The sequence below is a fragment of the Pinus tabuliformis genome, chromosome 3_1 (assembly GCF_031772625.1).
Source record: "Pinus tabuliformis cultivar Carrire ecotype Pingquan chromosome 3_1, CPIR1, whole genome shotgun sequence".
NCBI classification, from domain to species: domain Eukaryota; kingdom Viridiplantae; phylum Streptophyta; class Pinopsida; order Pinales; family Pinaceae; genus Pinus; species Pinus tabuliformis.
Window position 1 is genome coordinate 474728870 of NC_142301.1, and position 22551 is coordinate 474751420.

The following is a 22551-nucleotide window of genomic DNA, read 5'->3' on the forward strand; positions in this document are numbered from 1 at the left end:
TGACATTTCCTTTTTCAAGATTTTGTGTTGCATTAATATTATTATTCAATGTGTGGGTCATCTTTGACATATTCTTTTGTTGAGGTTTTGTTCCATATTAGTATTCCATGTGTTAGGTGTTTGGGTCATCTTTGATGCATTCCTCTATTGGGATTTTGTTCCATATCAATATCCTCTTTAAATCATATGTGTGTTGATATAATTGTTCAATGTGCACATTTATTAGATATGTGGGTCATCTTTGGCATATCGTTGTGTTAGGATTTCTTTCCATATTAACATTCCTCTTATAAATTTTGTGTGTGTTACTATAATTATTTGATATGTGCAAATCTTAAATAATTAAAAATATTTAACAATTGAAATGGTTGATATACATAGTTTATAAGGCAATCCTTGCACCAAAAGATGAAATAACATAAAATATATTGGTGAGTAATGCATTATCTATACCAAAAAGATTTGTTAATGAGAACGACTTTTTTGAGCAAATTGTCCCAAGATTGATGTGCTAACATAAAAAACATAATGACACATTATATAGTAGACTTTAGTTGGTGGCTATTATATGTGGCTATAAGTTATCTTGTTTCAATTGGATATTTTTTTATGTCAAGAATTTATTCCAATTTAACATTCCCCTTAATACTTATTTGAAAAAGCTAAATTAAATTTATAAACATCATCTACAACAAAATAGTAGTTAAATTTTTATGCATTCCCTAATAGCTGACACCCTTCACTAGTTTCATCACCTTCTCAATGGGTCAAATTATCACCTCCACCTATTAGCAATCTAGTTCATTCAACAATTTGAAATGCCTGGAGCAAATGACTCCATAATGTTCACCATCATGGCAAAAGACAAGAAGACAAGGAAAATTGTTTGACATTCATGTATCGATGGCCTAAGGCTCTACACCATTGTACCTCTAAAAATTCCTAAAGATTCTAACCATGATATTTCCATGTCGGCCTTAAACTAAGAGAACAATGGCAAAATGTTTCATGAAGACCCCAAATCAACAAAATATGTCATTAAGCATCTCCACGAAATAAAAAATGCCTACATCAAATTTGTTTTAGGAGAATGCAAACCTAAACAACCTAAATCCCAAGTTTCCAAAATAAATGAAACAAGCAACATGTGATAGAAGTTCCCATGCCTAAAACTATGACTTGGACCATAGAAGGAGCAACCTAACCCAACTACCTCAACCACTGGTATGTGGTGCAAATACCACAAGCAAGACACGCACAATATGAAAAGCTACCAAAACCGCAAACAAATAACCAAACAGAGAATCCAAATTGACGAACCTTCCAAACCCAAAATTATTGTTGCGAAAGTGGATGCCACACTCAAGATATAAAAGAACCCCATGCAAAACCCTTCTCTAAAATAATGAAAGTAAGGCTTCTTTCATCCCTTCTCTAATTCCTCTAACATATAAGAAGAGGCTCTACCTCCTTGCCTTGAGAAAAAAGAGGAAAGTTCCCACTAATCCCTCTTTTAGCCAGTTCCCTAAAGTTGTAGATAGATTTCACATGGTCTAAATAGTCCTGAGTGAATCAAGTTTCACCCTAGATTAGATTAGAGTTGTGATTGTTTCCCATCATAAGAGGGCACACTATATGTAAAATTCTTTACCTAGTTTTACTAAATTGGGTACCATTCTTTTGGTTCATTGGGTCGATGTCTCTTCAAATCAATCTATTTCAAAATCATACCTTGGCTTGATTGACGCTAAGGAAACCCATCTTCCCATTAAATAATAGTTGTTTCTCAAAACTAACATAAAGCCTTAAATCCACTTATCCTTTCTCCTCCTTCCATTATTCAAGTATTTGACTCCTCAACTCCCTCCTTTGCTTCCCTCATCTAGAGCATGTCTCTTCACACCTCTTGATGATGTCCATCATAGATGTTCTTGAGCCATGCCTTCACCAAAGGGATCACATTAGCAATATCTTATTGAAGTTTGTAACACCAAAATAAATTATTATTTAGTTGTTAATAATAATTGGAATATGTTAATGTTTTTCACTATTGTTGTACATGAACACTAGATAATTACCATTATAACTCATACTTGAATGAACTAACTAACTAACTAACTAACTAGCTAGCTAACTAACTAACTAACTAACTAACTATATATATATATCTATATATCTATATATATATATATATATATATATATATATATATATATATATATATATATATATATATATATATATATATATAGATATATATCACCTTTAGAGTTCCTTCCGGACTTGAGTTTGTGCTCCCTCTCTTTTCTTTAACCTTTTCCAACATCTTCTCTCTCAAGGAACAAATATCTCTCCAAGGGAGTTGGATCCAAGTCAATGATGACTTGTATCCTACCTTTATTTCATAACAACTCGCTTATGTCATAGTCTTGTTGCTACATGTTTTTTGTCTTCCCCCTCGGACCCTTTAGGGTTTCAATAACTATAACACTAAGCATTTTGAGGATGTTGTGATCCACTCATCCCTTAGCTCTAACACCCAATTTTAGTAGCCAGTGACACCATCCCCAACCCTGCTCGAGGCAATATACTAACCTCTATGATGCAAGTACTAAACTTTTTCTAGCATGTGCCTTCACCATAAAATCCCAATTTTAAGCAAGTGAAATTATCTCTCTCTTAGCCTTATTGCTTACTGATGGTTTTATAATCTAACTATTTTATCACTCCCATTAAACTTGTTCATATTTTTACATGTTTTGGTTATTGTTTCACTAACGTAGTAATTAGAACTTGCTTATTTCTAATCTCTTAATTTATTTATTATGCTACATACATGATAATTAAGTTCGCTACCCATTCCCAAATATATCCATTTATATTTCATATTTTAAATGTTATCTTTCTTTCATACCAGTTAAACTTTCTTATTCCCCTATCTTGACATTTTTTCCGTGTCATGCACCTCTTGGTTGACCAACTTTTATTTTTCTTTATTCTTTTGCTTGCATAATGATCCATGAGACACCCTTCTAGCTCCTCCTTGCACCAATGGTTGAGGCACACAGGTCTTCACACATATTATGGGATATCATTACTCAACTAATGAAGGATTCCCTCAAAATATCAAAGCACTGGCCATGACTGCAAGGACCTTAGACTACTCCCACACATTTTCTTACTTCTCTCCTTCCTTGCAACTCATTGTTATTCCCATCTCATGGATATATAAAGAGATCACTCTTATGATGGTAGCTATCGGTAAGGTGCAAGGTTGCTTTATATGCATAGGTATGGAGTGTGCCGAGTTCAGAGTGTGTGGTGGAGTCGATTGTGTTCATAAATAGGATGTAGGAGATATTCCACACAAACATGATAATCAATTAACCAAAGGAGTAGTGTAGAAGGGTATGGTGTGTGAACTGTGAAACATAACCTATGCAGAGTGCGAAAGGTTATTTTAGAAGGGGGGCTTTGTGCACAAGTTTTGAGAATTTGGCTAGGTATAAGATAGTTATAATATCATGATGATAGTGAAATATGAACTTTTTGATGGATTAATAGGAAATGTAAAGAAAGAGAATAAGGCTCTTTACAAAAGAGAAATTAGAAATCATGGGTAAGACATGAAAATGGATCAACAACTTGTCCATGGTTGTCTTCCAATAAGTGATAACATACAAATAAGAACCAACTAAAGAATAAATAGACATTTGATTAAGTATGGGTTATGAGTATATGTTGAAATATCAAGGGTTAATTGAACAACTTATGAGAAGCTATGTTGTTTAACTTCCTGAATTTTATAATCAATGGAACAAGAAACCTTTATATTAATTATATCAAATATGCTTTCTCATGGCATTTTAAACATGTAGGAGGAACCAATGGAAGATATTTTTTGAGATGACATGCATCATGGTTTGAAAGAATGTGTATTTTTTTTATGAAACACTCACTAATATGTTGTGCTTTTTGGTTTTTGCAATCATCTATACTCTATTGTATAAATGTAGATATCTTTATTACACTTTATTTCTACGTCTGTAGATGGAACATTAAGAGACAAAACATTAAAACTAGTCGATCAATAAAACATTAGGTTAAACAACCGAAGTACAATATCATCGGCAAGTGATGGAGAAATGAGACATGTATACAACTCAAGCAAAGAAAATATTTCAAGTGATGAATGTCAATCAATATAATTGAATATCACTACAAGTTGTATGTTTTGGAATCTTTGTTTGTGAAAATAAGGAATTTTTTTTAATGTACTCAACATATTATCCCAATTGCATGAGGACATGTTCTTTACATTTCATTTAATGTATTGGAAATAATGTTCTAATTTGATGACCATTAGTTACCAATAAGTGCAACAATTACATAATGGTGCATTTTAATTATTGTGGACCTTATGTTGTTCCATTTTGTATGGAATGGGTCTCTTTTATACATGTGTGTGTGTGTGTACATAGGCACACATATGAAAACAAGTTTCTTTTTTTACTGCACCATCCAATGTTTTAATTTGTTCCATTGTTCATTAATTAATATATGGATGATTTACAGTGCTCTAAGGATGAGGCTTTGTGACTCTGATCATTTTTTATGCATCGGTGTTTTCAATGAACTGATGATAAGTATAGGGGAAGGGGGGCGGTCTATGACCTTGCCCCCTTCGCCTGCTCCCGATATAGATGCTTTTAACTTGTTGGTTGCAAATGGGAAAAGGTTTTAGAAGGAAATACCTTCTCGTTTCATCAAGAAATTGAAGGAAATCCCAAATGTGGAGATACTTGCCTTAGTCAAGAACTCGAGATTTGCAACTAGTCAGGCATGACCTGACCAACAAATTCATGGGGATCTATTCCTCCCTATGTTTTGCTAGGTTCTCAGTGGAAAAAAGTTGGAAACCCATGATCAAGGGTTTTATCTCTTATTTCTTCTACGCAAAAGGGTTTTTTACTTTCTACTTCGAAGATAAGGCAGATCGAGACCTAATCTTCATAAGTGGCCCTTATTTGACGAGGGATCAAGGGTTGTACATGGATCGGTGGAGTCTAGATTTTATCACCAGAAAGTGACGTTCCATCTACAGTCCCAGTATGGGTGAAACTCCCCTTTTTTCCATTGCATTGTTCGAATGATACCTTTTAGAAGTATTGGAAATTCCCTTTGCAAGTATATTGATCTTGCAAAGCCACAAGATGGGATTTTCTCCTACACTATAATATGTGTGGAAGTGGAATTGGATAAGGGACTCTTAACAACAATAAATATCAATGTGGATAGTTGGTCCCATATCCAAGAGGTAGACTACAATAAGCCTCCATTCAAATGCAAAGTATGCCAAGTATGCCATAAATACAACCACTTTGCATGAAGCTACAAAAAGAAATAGGAGGAAAATTAAAACAAGGGGAGGAAAGAGAACAATGGATCTAACAAAAAAAGAGAAGAGGCTCAGTAAAACAATAGAACAATCAACCAATGCTACTAGATCAAATTGGCATAAGGGAAAGGACCACCCCCCCAAAAAAAAATTAATTCTAGAGGCGAAGAAGGAACCAACAAAGGGAAGAAGAGAATAGTAACAAACATGAGGCATCCAATATGGTGAATGGTGAAGGGGAAATTCCACAAAATAACCTCCACCTTGTGAGATATAGATAAAAATTGGTATCAGATCTATATTTATAAATAATTGATGAAAACAAATCGTTGTTAGAAGAGGATCTGACACTAACACAACAAATCATGGAGTCTACAACGAACGAAGATTCAGAATTTCTCTCCTCTAAAAACATCAGGATGGGGTTGTCTTTTTTGAGCTTATCAAACTAGAAATTATTGGCAAAGAAGGAAAAATAACTAGAGATGCTGCAACAAAAGGTAGGTTGAATGAATAATAGAGAGATGAGATTGGAGAAAAAGAAAAAAGACAAGGAAATGGACACTCAATCAATTGTATATCCAAAACTCAAAGGATATAGAAACACCAAAAAAGGAGGAAACTCTGCCCCTCAACAAGGGGAAACTCATACAAGTAGTAAGTAATGAAGGTTCTCTCTTGGAATTGTAGGGGATTAGGGTAAAAAAAGAATAGATGAGGTAAAGTCATTAATCAAGAAAGAATGACCCTTAATTATCCTGCTCTAGGAGACAAAAATGGGGGATCAAGAGATCCTTCAAAAACAACATAAGATTTGGAATGGCAATGGGATTCTTTCTGTTAGTTCAAGAGGAGCCTCAGGTGGTGTTTCCACCCTATGGGCTCAATCATTACTCAAGTTTCCTTATCATCGGTCATCCACCCACTAGTTGGCTACTATATTTCTTCATATCCCCTCAAATCAGGTATGCTCTTTTGTTAATATCTATATGCCAGTACAATTTTGAGAAAACAAGAATGTTGGGATTCTTTGTTGGCTCTTAGGGACTCCATTTTTGGCTCCAATTGCATACTTGGAGTATATTTTAATAAATATCTTCATTAGTGGGAAAATAAAGGGGGATCTTCGGTTAAAGATTAGTTTCAACAAATTCGGAAGATCTCATCCCAAAATTAAATTTGTTGGACATAATACCTTCCTCAAACAAATTTACTTAGAGCAACAAATGATCTAGACTAGGCAATAATGCTACTAGTTTAGATAAATTATTAATAACATACTCATTCTTGTCTCAAAATATATTGGTCTATTCTTGAATCCTTCCTTGCAATAGTTTGGGTCACAGACTAGTTGTTCTTTAAATCACTGAAAATATTGATTTTGGGCCACTTCCCTTATTTTATTGTCCAATATGGACAAGAATGACAGGTTTCAATGATTTGGTAAAGGAATTATGGAGTGAATGGGTCATGGGCATCCCAGTGACAATATGGGAACAAAAGATTAAGCGAATAAGAAATGCACTAAAAAGGTGAGCTCGAGAACATCATACAAAGAGACAATCAATGATACATGCACATGAAAAGAGAATGGAATTTATTCAATCCAAAATAGAGGACGGACCTATGACAAAGGACCTACTTAATGAAGAAAGGGAAGAATTTGTAGCTTATCATAAAGCATTAAAAGAGGAACAAGAAATTTGGTGTTTAAAGTCTTAAGAGTAATTGGTTAAAGGCAAGAGATATGAATACAATTTTTTTTCATAAACAAGCAATGAACCAAGTCTCGAAAAATAACATCAAAGAGATAATAGAAAGAGGTACTAAAATCCCATACTTTACTCAACTCAAGGAGGAGGTAGTTTGTCATTTTAGTGATTTGTACAACACTGTAGCCCCACACAGCTCTAAAATGGAATTATCAGCATCAGAACAAAATTATGGAAACTGTTTCTCATGAGGATAATCTTTCTTTGATAAAATAGCCCACTTAGATAAATATGTTAGGCAAGATTCTCCTTCAACCTAGACAAATATCCAAGACCAGATGGATTTCTGCCCACCTCTATCATCAATTTTAGAAGGTAATATAATTTGATTTTTGCATAATTGTGAGCTACACTTTTAAGAATAATTGCATGGGGGATGGAATTAATTCTATTCCCTTTTAGCATTGATTCCAAAAGAAATAAGTCGTTCTTCTTTTCTAAGATATAGGCCCACTTCACTTTCTAATGTTTCATATAAAGTGATTTCTAAGATTTTGGATAGAAGAATTAAGCCCCTTCTTCCTCAAATAAATTTGGAAAATCAAGGATGTTTTGTGCATTAGAGGAGAATATTTGATAACATCATTCTTATTTAAGAGGTTATTTATTCCAGTCAAAATAGGGGAGTCAAAGGCATGATTTCCAAACTTGACATGGAAAATGCCTTTAAGAGAGTGAGTCATTAATCCCTATATAAGGCGATGACAAAATTTGGATATGATGGTAAATTCATTCATTGGGTTACTTTTTGCATAAAATTGCCTTGGATTGCGGCCCCTTTGTTGATGGGAGAGCAGTTGTGTTTTTTTGTTCCTTGTGAGGCCTTCTCCAAGGCTACCCCTTATCTCCCTTCATGTATATCATACTTAGAAATAACACTTACAATAGTTTATTAACAAATTAGGTTGTTGGTTATGGAGTTTGTTGAGAGAGTTTCTCAACAATAATCTCCTAGTTTGGAATCTTTTGGATCTCATAAGAACTATATATGTGGGATGTATTTTGGTTTTGAAATGTAATATACAAATTGTTTTATGTGTAGCCTGTGCACTATGTTTGCTCCTCAAATTTATATTTTGGTATCAGAGCTTGTATGGGCCTAACTCCCTCAAGGGAGGGCAGAGGAAGATGGAAAATACACGAGGATTAATGCTTCGCACATAAGTAGAATTAAATTAGATTAGTGTGTTTATTGTTTAGTTGTATATGTGATTGTAATTGTCGTACCAAGAGTCAAAAATCGCTGAAAGTTATGGGAGAGAGATCGATGATGAAGATTCTTTGCTTTGTGTCTTTTTGACTATAAGCATTGAAGATAAAAGATGATTGCGAGCAGGCCAACAACTGCAGCTGTACAATGAGTAGCGGGGAGTTAGAAACTCAGATCACATATTTCATATGTGATGGGGCATGTTAGGACAAAAAAATGAATAAATTTTCTCGTTAAATATTAAAGAGCGATAAGATTTATAGTTCACACTAGGATCACACAATTAGAGTATGGAAACGTTCTTAGATGAATCCTACAATACACACGCTCGTGTCTGTAATGTCCACATTAAAGGATTGCCTGATAAACATGATGTATTCTAAGAATTATGTTGAATTACACAAATAAGAAGAGCCTTTGGATTCATCATGTGGATACCATAACCAATCTGGTAGTAGACTTGAAGAATGAATATATGTACTCTGCTTCAAGGGACAAAACAATGAAGGTGTGGAGAATCATAGATTTTCATTGCATTGAATCCTTCAGGCCTCACGACGATGCCATCAATCCACTTATTCTTTCATTGGAGGGAGCTTTGTACACAACCTTTGCTGATTCCAAAATAAAGATTTGGGCAAAAGCGTCATGCGAAGGGAAGCATAGCTTTGTAACGACTTTACATAAGCATAAATCAACTATCAATTCTCTTGTTCTAAGCGCAGATGGATCAATTATTTACTCTAGGGGTTGCGCCTAGTCTGTTATAACTTGGAAAAAGGATATTGCTAAAGAGTGAAGAGCACATTTAGGTTGCTGGAATACTCAGGCAATAGGCAATGGTTGCTAAGGTAGTTGTGGGTCCCCTTCTAGCATCAAGTTTTTAGTGGAGAGTGCAAGAATTATATATGGAGGTTTAAATTTTTTAGGAATGCACTACATTATTTTGCAGAAAAGAGCTTAAAGTTTTTAATATTGTAAATGATTCATTTTTGGGACTATTTGTTTTTTGTCACTAGCCAGATTTTTGATATTTATCTGGAGTTTGTATTTTAGACATATTGAATCTTGTCAACTCAATATGTGAGTATGAGTTTTTTAGAATTAACCACTCTAACAAATGTTTTCTGAAGAAGAGAAACTCTCCAATATAAAGATTGAACCAAGATGAAATATTGAGATATACAATCGTTGGCTCGTGCCAGGGAGGGACAAGGAGACTTGTTTATGCTTGGATGGTAACAAATAGTTTTATTTGTCAGTTTCTTTGTTATGTAGTTTTCCATTATGTTTGTAAAAACAACATAACTAATTATGGAACAGTGTTGCATAATTCAAATTATTGGTTCTTGGAGCTTGAAAACCCTTAAGCACATCATTAGTTTGGTTGTGTTTACGTATTGTTACGGTTTGTTGTTCATGGCACTCAAAAACCCTTGAACAATGGCTACAAGTTATAGTATGAGATCCTTGTGTGTTAGATAGGTCAATTTGTATGATCAACTTCTAAACACATTCAGTATCCAGATCGCCTTCCTCAAAATTGACAAATATCCAACAGATGGTGGTAGCTCCATAGAGTGGTTCATTACTTGACAAATTTTATCGCAAAAGCCCTAACGAGCTGAGTATGTCAATATTGTTGATCTTACAAGTACATCAACAATGGTCAGAGACAATTGTATCTTAAATGAGTCAAGTGGAAAGATCAAATATTGTTGTGGAGAAAGAGCATGGTCTGTGAGCTTTTAGAGTGGGTAAAAGTGTCAGTGAAGACTATATTAGATAGATGCGGCTTATATGTGAATTGTAATTTCTAATTCTTGTATTAATATTTCTAATGTAAGCATTAAGGAAGGGACTTAGAAATAACACTTATAATAGTATATTGGCAAATCATATTTGTAAGTTGTTGGAGATTGTTGACAGATTTTCACAACAATAATCTCCTAGTTTGGAATATGTCGGATCTTATAAGCATTATATATGTGAGATGTATCTTGGTTTTGAAATGTAATATATGAATTGTTTTGTGTGTAACTTGTGCACTATGTTTTTTACTCAAATTTCTACTTATCATTATGGCAAATTCCCTCAGCCACAACTTGGAATTTGCAAGAAGACATGAGCATCTCCTGGGAATAAGGTTTGTTAGAGGTATCAAGAGCATCAATTAGTCTCAATTTGTTTATGATATGATTTTGATGGGTTGATCTTTCTCAATAATAGAAAGAAGACTTAAAAGGGTTCTAGATAATTTTTTGAAAGCTTCGAGAGGTCAAACAAATTATGGAAAATCTCAAATTTATATATGGAATGTTTCATTTAGAAAGAAAAGACAAATTGAAAGAATAATGGGATTTCAATGAATGGAAACATGGAAAGAATTTAAGTATTATGGCATTCCTATTTTCCTGAAATCACACTCAACCCAAGCTTGGGAAGGTAACATAGTTATCGATAAATTGGAACTACTACCTCAAAACGGGTACTTGAGCCCAAAAATCTCAAAAAAGCATGAAAAAACAACCCAAAAATAAAAAGTGTTGATTTTGCATCACCATTTTTCTTTTAAGAGAAAATTTTCAATATTTTTTAAAAATAACAGCAAAAAACATTAAAAGTCATTTTGTTTGGTGCAAAAAATACCTTGAAATCAAAAAGTGTTGATGCCTGAATAACGTTTTTTTTTTTAAGGGTACAATTTTAACGTTTTTTAATAATGATGTTAAAAATAAAATATCATGACTTTGAAAAGATTTAAATTTCCAAACTATTTTCAAGCATGATTTTTACGATAAAATATCACATCTTTGAAAAGCCTTAAAATTCCAATGATTTTTAAAGACGACATTAAATTTAAAATATCACTTCTTTGAAAAACTTGAAAATTCTAACAGTTTTCAAGCATGGTGCTAAGAAAAAATATTTATAACTATTTTCAACCATAACATTAAAGATAAAATAGTGCGACTTAGAAAAATATCAAAATCTTGACAATTTTTCAACCATGGAATTAAAACCAAAGATTATGACTACAAAACAATCTTAAATTTTCAAAATATTTCAGGCATGATATTATGGAAAAATTTTATGACTAAAAAAACTTTAAAAATGAACACTTGAATGAAAGAGTTATTATACCAAGAGTAATTTTTTTTTTTAATTGCTAAATGTATATCGATTTTAAAATCTTAGCCTAAGACAACTTGATACATTGCAAAAATAAAATAAAAAAATCAACTATCAAATTGACACGCAAATAGGTGAGCTCAACCCATTGTAATGAAAACTTAAAGACCAACTATTAAATTAACACATTGTGGGGTAGACTTGATTCATTATAACAAAAAAATTAAAATCAACTATCAAATTGCACATAATGGGATCGGGTTGCTAGACAATCATCGACACAGACCCCATATATATATATATATATAAGAAAACAAAAATTCAAATATTGAAAAAAAATTAAAAAATAATAACAAGTAACTAAACATAAAAAAACATGACAAAAAAATCAAATATAAAAAAAATATAGAAATGCAAAAATTCAAATATTGAAAAAAAAAAAAAAAAAAAATAATAACAAGTAATAAAGCATAAAAAACCCCTCCTCACCTCCTGGTCAGCCTCAGACTGCGGTGCCCGCGGGGACTCCAGTACAAGCTGAAGCTGATCCTCCATTACCGACTGCATCACTTGCGGAAGCTCCCACCCGTGCATCGCCTGCTCCCGTCCCAGATGTCTCTGATCCGGCGGGCGACGATACACCGGGTATGTCAGCTGTCTCCACTTCTAATTTTCTCTCTTCTTTGCATGATCTGGCTGCATCTGTCTCTATGCATCGGGCTGTACCCCCTTCTTCCCCCGCATCGGTACCTTCCTTTCCCTCCCCCCGAGTGCCCTTTCCTTCCTCCTCTCTCAATTGTCCCATCCCCTCCCCCTCTCTCTGTGAACCGCCTTGTCCTCCATCTCTCCCCCCGCTGGCGACCGATCAGCTACCAGAGCCCATTTCCCCGGCACCCCCTCGGTACTCTCTCCGCCCCCGGACTAGAGGGATTGGTACTGACGCTATTGGGCTGGTTCTCGACCCACCGCCTTCTCTCCAGAAGCTCTCGCGAGGACGACCATCCCGTCTTTCAAAAGCCAGACATGCGGCTGATGCCGAAGTCGCACTTGGTCGACAACAGACCATCTTCAGGGCCCTTAGAGCAAAAAGCCCTGCCACACATCCGACATGAAGATCATATCCTTCAATTGCAGGGGGTTTGCTAGTACACCCAAAAAACTAGCCCTTCGGAGACTTCTCTCCCTCTCTCTATTGGACATCATCTTTCTGCAAGAAACGCTCTGTAATGCAGACTCCCTTATACCATCCCTCGAGGCCTGGTTACCTAACTGGACCTTCCACGCTATAGATGCTTCAGGGAGATCCGGGGGTCTGGCAATTGGTATCAATAACAGAGCGTTGAGAATAATAAACACATGGGGTGGCAGAGGATTCATTGGCATCGATGCCTATGTTCAGTCTATGGAAACTGTCCTTAGACTCATCAATGTATATGGCCCTTGCTCTGACAGAGAGGCCTACTGGCATTCTCTCTTGACCTCTTCTCTCTTTCAACAGGATAACATCATCCTGGGAGGGGATTTGAACTTCACATTGGGCTTCTGCGAATCATGGGGGCATGCTGCCAGGACTGACCCTTTCTCGGATACCATATCCACCCTGCTGGAGGAACACCACTGGATCGACACCCCCATGACTAAACTGCAACACACATGGTCAAACAACAGGAGTGGTGATCAGAGTCTGGCCAGGAGGCTTGATAGATTTCTTATTAAAGAACCCCTCCACAACAGGATTGCTCGTATAAGGCAATGGGTGGGATCTGGGGGCATATCCGACCACAGACCTATTTATCTGGAATTCTCTGATATTCATAATAAAGTAAAAAGCCCCTTCAAATTCAACTCCTCCTGGTTAAAAGACCCATCCTATATTCAGATGGTCACAGAGTACTGGCAGAGCCACCCCATAGTAGAGGAGGAACACTTCACTGAGGGCTTCATCAGGAAATTATCGGAGCTTAAAAGGATCTCTAAGGCCTGGGCACACCAAAAGAGACTCCGTGATGATCAATCTTTGCGGGAGGCTGAGGACTTCATTGCTGCTCATGAAGAGGAGGATGGTGGTATCTTTCCCACACAGGAAAGGAAAGACCTTTACATGTCTCATATTGTAAAGAGATCCCAGATCCTGAAGGACAGGGAGGAAAGCTGGAGACTTCGCAGCCGAGCCATTTGGCTCGCTGAAGGGGATGACAACACTCGTTTCTATCATAGATTCGCCAATGGGAGAAAGGCTATCAATACCATTTGGGAACTAAAAGACGAACAGGATCATGTGGTCACTACACAGAGGCATCTATCTAAGCTCGCATCAGACCACTTCAGAAGCATCTATAAAGCCCCCCGCGAATCTAACATTCTTGAAATCATGAGAGTGGCTGAGCATTTCCCCAGATTCGTTGATCCAGAGGAACATGATGATCTCACTAAGGAGGTGACTTTGGCAGAGCTGGAAGCAACTATCAAATGGTTCAAAAAGGATAAAAGTCCAGGACCTGATGGCTGGACCATTGAATTCTATATTGCCTTCTTCGACATACTGGCAGATGACCTATTGAAAGTCATTGAACTCTGCAGACAATCGGGCAGGATCTCCATGGCCATCAAATCCACCTTCATCGCCCTTATCCCCAAATCTGATCAGCCTGTATCTTTCAATGACTTCAGGCCCATCTCGCTTTGCAATTGTCTCTACAAGATTATTGCAAAGATTATAGCCAACCGACTGAAGCCTATATTATCCCGCCACATCTCATCTGAACAATTTGCCTTTCTTGACCATCGTCAGATTCATGAAGCCATTGCCACTGCACAGGAACTCCTCCACACCCTCCACATTAAAAAGCAAAAAGGCATGATCCTCAAAGTCGACCTCACTAAAGCTTTTGATAGAGTAAACTGGTTATACATCAGACTACTCTTGACTCACCTCGGCTTTCCCTATACTTTCATTAAATGGGTCATGTGTTGCATTTCTGAGGTTGCCTACAGTGTTCTTCTTAATGGGGAGGCCACTCCCTTCTTCACCTCGGAAAGAGGTCTCAGACAGGGCTGCCCCCTCTCTCCTCTTCTATTCCTACTGATCATGGAAGGCCTGAGCAGACTTATCATAACAGCTAAGGACAGACATCAGCTCTCGGGTATTTGCATATCCAATAATTTTCACCTCACGCACTTACTGTTTGTGGATGACATTCTCATATTCCTCAATGGAGGACTGAGTGACACCACAGCTCTCCACAATATATTTCTTCTATTTCAGCTTGCTACTGGGATGATGATTAATGAGGGTAAATCTACTATCACGACTGTTGGCTGCTCTCGCCATGAATCTGCTTATGCAGCCCAGCGGTTCCCCTTCACCTCAACCAGGCTATCTGATGGCATCAAGTACTTGGGGTATAGGCTGAAACCCCTTGGATACAAAATAGCAGATTGGACTTGGCTCCTTGCCAAGGTGGAGAAAAGACTCCATATCTGGTATCATAGATACCTCTCTAGAGCCGGTCGCCTCACTCTCATTAAAGCTGTCATCAAAGCCACGCCTGTATACTGGATGACACTGGCTTGGATACCCCGAGGAGTCCTAAACAGAATACAGATCATATGCTCCAGATTCTTATGGAAAGGACAACAACCTGGGCGAATCTTCGCCTGGGTAAAATGGGACACCATTGCCAGACCTAAGAGATGGGGTGGCTGGGGTATCAAGCGACTTGATCTGTTTGCTAAGGCCCTAGCTGCCAAACTAGGCTGGCTACTCCTGACTACAGACAGCCTCTGGTCACGAGTGGCACAAGAAAAATATATCAGACCCTCCCATCTCATGGACTGGTTCCGTCGACATCACAACCCAGGTCCCAATATCTCAAATATTTGGAAGGCTGTATTACTCTCCCTCCCGCTTCTCAGGGAAGGCATCACTTGGCGCATAAAGAGTGGACAGGACGTGAGGATTGGCATTGACCCCTGGGTAGGATGCGGCAACCTACACAGGCTCTCGGATGATCTCATCAGACACCTTCATGACAGGGGGATAACTCACATCAATCATATAGGGGACAATGCAAACTCTACATTCCTACAACAGGCCTGGTTCACATCCGCTACCTTGGACATCCCAGAACAGTGGCAGCCTGAATGGAGCGCATTTACTGAGGCCCTCACTCAAGCCAACATCAGACTATCTGAAGGGCCCGACGAACTCATATGGGCCATCGCTAAACATGGACGATATACTCCAAAGGAGGGATATCTGAAGCTTATGGAACCTTATAAGCCCCCGGACATCAATCCTCATTGGAACAGGATCTGGAAATTGCAGGCCGCACCTCGTTGTCGTTTGCTCATGTGGAATATCATTTTCGACAAGATCCCCACAGGAGTAAACCTCTTGAAGAGATCCTTCCACGGCCCTTTCAGATGTCATCTCTGCTGTTGTGAGGAGGAGAGCACTGATCATCTATTCATCCATTGCTCTGTCATATGAACATTCTGGCACAACATTTCTTCTCACATACTTGACCTCAAGGATTGGCACGGATCTAACAGCAAGGATGCTTGGAGCAATTGGATTAAAGACCACGCGGACAGACTCATTAACTTACCCCCGCTCGTCTGTTGGGCCATTTGGATTGCCCGTAATCACATCATATTTAATAACAGGCCCCCCAATTGGCCATCCATCTTGAGTCACACTATTGCTGACTTCAATCTTCTGCCTACGTCTGTGAGGAGCATTCCTACCCGCACTTTCTCCCCCCTCACCATAGACAGAACCAAGCCTTGGGCCTTCTTCGACGGCTCTGCCCAGGATACTGGATGTGGCGGGGGTGCTGTCCTTTATTTGAATGAATCCCACTGCTTTAAGATACAGATCAAATACCCAAATGGCACCAATAATTTCTCTGAGCTCAGCACAACCAAACACATCATATATTTTGCTATACAAAAACAGTGCAGACATCTCCAACTATTTGGCGACTCCCAGATTGTTTGCAATTGGATAAATTCTGCATCACATTGTTATACTTACTCTTTGAGAAATATCCTTGATGAAGCCAAAAGACTGATCACTTCTTTTGAATCTTTTGACTGTCGTCATATCTACAGGGAGCAGAATGAAGAAGCGGACCAACTGTCAAAAGAAGCAGCGCACAACCATCTAGAACAATGGCTGATACAGGAGAAGATTGATGGAACCTTCCATCAATATTATCACCGGCCCTACATAGATCATAACAGGAATGGGTCACCGACCCATCCATAACTATAGATATGGAAATGGCTATCTCTTTTTGTGATATGGTTCCTTTTTGTTACAGTTCATCATGACTATTACAGCACTCCCTGCGTGGAGCCAGACTTTGATATTTAAAATTTTGTATATATAACATACAGACTCCCTGCGAGGAGATCCAGAACACTCAAGTTATTTTTTGCTGAACTCAGGATGGCCAATGGCCACATATGAATATGCAATATGCATCTGCAAAATGTAATTTCTCCCTTATAATAGAAATTATGACTTTTTCCTAATGGGAAAAAAAAATAAAGCATAAAAAACACATGACAAAAAAAATCAAATATAAAAAATATATAGCAATGACATAAAATAAATTATAAAATGTAAAAAAAATTAACCATACCATGTTAAAAAAGAAGAAGAAAAAAACACCAAACAAAAAAAAAAGAAAAAATAAATTACAAAAACAAAATACAACATTAAAAAAAAAAAATTCCCTGGCCACCGTGAGGCACAACCGGAGGGGTGACAAGGGGACGATTCATAACAAAAAATAAAATAAATTTCATAAAATGTATAAAAAATAATTAAAAAAAAAAACTATAAAAATGTAAAAAAAAACAATCAAAATTAACTTGTAAAAATGAAAAATTTAAATAATAAATAAATAAATATAAAACAAAAATATATATATATATATATATATATAATTTAAGAATAAATAAATAAAAATAAAAATAAAAACCATTTTTTTAAGTTAAAATATAAAAAATAAAAATAAAAACCTCATTAAAAAAAGTTAAATAATTACCAAAACATTAAATAAAAATCAAAACAAATAATTTTTTTTAAGAAATTTAAAAATATTAAATTAAACAAATTAAAAAAAAAATTATAAAAATTATATTATAAAATTTAAATTATAAAAATAAAAATGAAATATATATATATATATATTTTTATAAAAAAAAGAAGTTAAAATTAAGAAAATCTAAATAAAAAAAAACCATAAAAAAAAATTAAAATTAAAAAACAATTAAAAGGAAAAATTAAAAAAAAAATTGGGTCCACCCCTCCCGCTCCCCTCCCTCGGCCCCCCCGAATGCTAATCCAAAGTTAAGCTCTTTTTTATGGCTTCTTGCTCATAGAAAAATTGTGACAACTAAGAATTTTAAGAAAGAGAGGCATTCATGGCCCCTCATAGTTTCATTTTTTCTTGCATCAAGGGAAAGATGTCTCCCATATATTTTTGGACAATGATTCTACCAGAATCGTTTAGATGGAAGAAATTGCCCCACTCTCTAGTTGAGTGAAATGACCCTATGATTTTTCAAGAATTCTTCTCTTCCTGGACAAATATTTTTGCTAGAAGCTTCTCGAGGAAACCTCTCCTAAAAAAGCTTTGCCAAAATTTATATGTTGGAAAGTATTGTTAAAAGGGAATAATACAATATTTAATAACATGAATACTCCTCCCCACGTCATAATAACGAAAGAAATTTCATTATGTGGTAAGTTTGGAGCTCAAAAGATAGACGATAACTCTTCTCAACAAAACCTTAGAACAAATGTAATGGGATTGGCTCAAAAATCTTATAGTTTGGATATTTTTTCAAAAAACATAGGTTGGAAAAATTCTGAAAACAAAAGTTGGAAGCTAAGACTGATTGAGATAGAATTAAGAGCATGGAAGAACTCATGACAAGGTTGGATTCTCTATTTTGATGGGGCATCCAAACAAAACCTAGAAGTCATTGGAGGGGGAGTGGTTTGTTGTTGAACGTTAGTTTTGCTGTGCTAATTTCAACTTTAGAATTAAAAACAACTTCTTATCATTTGCTTCATGTGCATAGGTTTTCTTTATGGTGTTTGTGAATGAATAGGTAAATTTATGTCAAATTCATGAGAAAAATAGAATGAAAGGAAAATGCTGAACAACAACAACAAATGTACAAAAAACCATCAAAATGAACACTTAACACAATGTTTTGATGAAGGAGTTCACCCCTCCTGGGCTACATCTCCTTGGTCCAGCTTCCATGGCTTGGGCCTTTGTATTAGCTAAAAATAGTAAAAAGTGTTGTTTACAATGCTCTACTTCTCCTGAAACCTGCTTCAATTTGCTTAGAACATCAAAATCATCTAGGAATTCCTTTTCGTGATCCCAATTTGGTCGAATTTTGCAAAATTTACGGCAAAATCAATTTCTCCTAGTAAAACTCCACTAAAACTGGAGGAACGCCAGGCAACTCCATTAAATATGGAGTTATCGCCGAAATTGGGGAGATCACAAAACTTGCTGCCATCTTAACTGCGAATTAATTAGTAATAAGCAGAGATTAATTAACATTAACTGGTGGTTAGCGCAATAATCACGAAGTTATGGCTTGCATTAAATGCTGTAGTTGTCACATGTTGAGCGGTAAATGCCACACTTAATCTGGCGGTTTTTTGGTTAACCGTAAGCCGTTAGTCGCCGGATGGTAGTGTTCACATGGGAGGGGGATGGCTCCCTCCTTCCCCCCAGCCGCAAATAGTTATGACTTTAAATACACACGGTGCCCATAGACTATTAAGTCACAAAGTAGTAGTAGAACGGTAAGGCATGTGGTTTGTTCGGGAATGGTTGCGGGTTCGACTTCACCGACCTGCCCATAAATTTTTGGTAATGCGCATCATGCCAGTCTGACCTTTGGGGAGGGACACGTGGCAGCCTCCGGGCTTGCCACATGTCCCCTCCTCGTTCGTCCACCTCCATTCAATGAAAACAAGCCAAATCACTACACCTACAGACCAACCACAATGCGCCACTTGGCAAGCCCTTACTAGGCATTGACCACCTTTGACCCTGCCTAATCACCTTCCACGTCATCATTACAGACTGTTGACTGCGCAGTGACTGTACTTTTTTTTAAATTTTTTTTGTTTGGCAAAGCGGACAGAACTCGATATCTTCCTCATACGAGCTCGGTTTTGAGTGAAATGAGTTGCGTTGGGATCATATCGTCGAGACAAACGCGGTTGTTTAGAATTTGAGCGATTTTGATCACTTTTATTTTTGAGCTAAGTACTGAGCACCTGATCAGGGAGGGATACTCTGTGGCCTTGAGGAGGACAAATTGTTCAGGTATTCATGGAATCTTGGTCATATGGAAAATAATCAAGCAGAGATATATGGTCTCTACTAGGGATTTTTTTTAGACAAACAACATTAGGTGGACACACTTACGGTTATGGGAGATTCTCTCCTAATCCTACATCATCTAGTTAAACGCTCACTTCGAATGCATAAAAATATGGAAAAAAATCATGAAAAGAATTAGGAAAATTGTGGAAGATATCCCATCCAAAGCATATTTCCATGTCTTCAGATACTTTAATAAATAAGTAGACAAGTATGCTAATGAGGGGTGTAAATTGGAGATAGGTGAATTAAAGATTAATGGCCAAATCAAGCTTGCTATAATTCCTTAATGGTGGATGAAGTCTATTAAAAAATTCCCTAGTAGCATTATGTGTGTAAATTTTGTGTTTTGTTGGAGTAGTTTTACAGGGTATTCACCTACAAGACCCTTATTTTTTTTTTGCTCAAATATATTCTCCTCACGAAAACCATGTATTCCTATTAGAAAGGAGAAATCAATTAGAAAAAAATTGATGAAATAGCTCTATAATGCCCGATGTATTTGTTGTGAACTAGACACAAAATTTGTATATAACATAAATATGCTTTCGGGTTAAAAAATAATATATGGATGATTTACATTATTACAAATAATAAAGGTGTAATATGGTGGATAGATCATAAATGCAATCATTATATTAATACACAATAACAAAAATATAAAAACCAATAGTATTATTACGAATATTTTATTTTCAAGCCTGATTAGGGTTTTGAAAACAGAGCAAATGGAAAACGCAGGGACCATCACCTTGCCACCTATCCTTGCATTAAAGGGGGGTTATGGTGTGGCTATCACACCCTATGTACTTTAACATGTCAAAAAACTTAACATTCATCACATTAATATGGAAACCTCTGCTTCCACTTGACGCTCTTACCTTCCCTGTCGTTGCTCCATGTTTTTCTATTGCATATGAGGTGACTCCCAACCATAGGTGGGATATTTCTACCATGGCACTGGCTTTTCTGGCTCACTAGATTTATGGAGGCCTATGTTTCCTTGGCTTGGAACCTCACTGCACCCATATTGCGACAACATTTCGAGTTTGCAGTAGAGGAGAGGTCACGTGGATTTCCAAACTGGTGCAGTGTCCAAAGGAGTTGGGTGTGTTGGAAACAATATTCTAGAGTTTGACGGGACATCAATACAGAGGCAGCTCCTCCTATATTTAGTCTTTGCAAGTTGTCTAGCTTTATTTCTCTACATGGTGGAATTATGTTTATGGTTTGTAGGGTGTATTGGTGGTGTTGAAACCTTTTGGATTGTTGTGGTTAATTTGGTTTGTTGTCCCCACCCAGAGCTACCCCATTGACTCACCTCCTCAAACACTTTCACCTCACCCCATCCCCTGGTCATCCTGGATGCAAGGCATAAATCTCCTCACGACTTTGTCTTGGTTTAGTTTAGTTTGGTTCACTAATTTGTGGCTCCTCTAGGGGTTCTCTATTCTTGTGCCCTATTTTCTTCTTAACTTTATGCCTCATTGGCGTATGCACTCTTATCAGGGGTCTAAAGGTCATGGCCCTTCAGACAAACCTCATGCTCATACTAAAGCCCAATCACCTGTTGTTATCCTTCATTCTACTACTCCACCTAAAATGCAGGTGGAAATATGACAATTGGAATCTTTAACCACCAATGGCCACTAGGACTATTTCGATTCCGAGATTCAAAATGAAGTTTCTCGTTGGGTCCTAGACCCTAGCCACACTAGGGGATGACACTGTCAATACCTTAATTACATCACCCTCCATTGGCAAATGAAGACACTCTTAGGATGGGTGCTCAAAGAAAATTATGAGGACTGCAATGAAATCATTGCATGCTTCAAGGAAATCCATAGAGTCCAATGCCACTAGTGCTCCTACTTGGCCAACCTCGATGCTTGATGACACATTTAGAAGGTCACCTTCTATGTGGCCTCAAACATCCTGCAAGCTCAAGTGCTCAAGATCCAACCCTAGTAACATCTTATGACAAATGATGCTTTTCTAGTATTCTTAGCTCACATTTTTGGTTTCAGATTTTTTTCTTTTCTTTTGTAGTTAAATGTATGTCCAGTCGTAATTGGTAGATGACATGGAGCAATTTTGTTACTATCTTCAGATAGTTGCTTAGAAGTGGAGGTAACATCCTTGCTGAAAATTCCATGTAATAAAAGTTAATAAAGGCGAAATAATAACCACAGTTGATGGGACACTTATTCCAAGCTGAATGTTGGGCAAGACATCCTAGTGTGGGTGTTCATTGGTTTATTAATGGCTAAGGAAATTAGAAAAGGAAATGGATAAGGCTTTGGAAAGGAAAAATGACATTTTGGCACATTTATTTATGAAAATAATGGAAATTAGGAGAAAGGGGAGGTGAAAGGTCATAGGTTGCATGTGAGGAGGAAATTGAAGGAAAATAGTGGAAAATGAAGAAATTAGAGGCCTCATTGAGAACAAGGCTTCTGCGGATCAGGACACAGATTTTTGTCCATTCAGTTTTGGAGCTCTCTCATTTCCTCTCTCTCTCTCTCTCATTCTTGGACACTTAGAGTTTTTCTTGGAGCACTCTTGGAGGGTGTGGATACTTGGATTTTTGGAGAAAGAAGGCAAAGG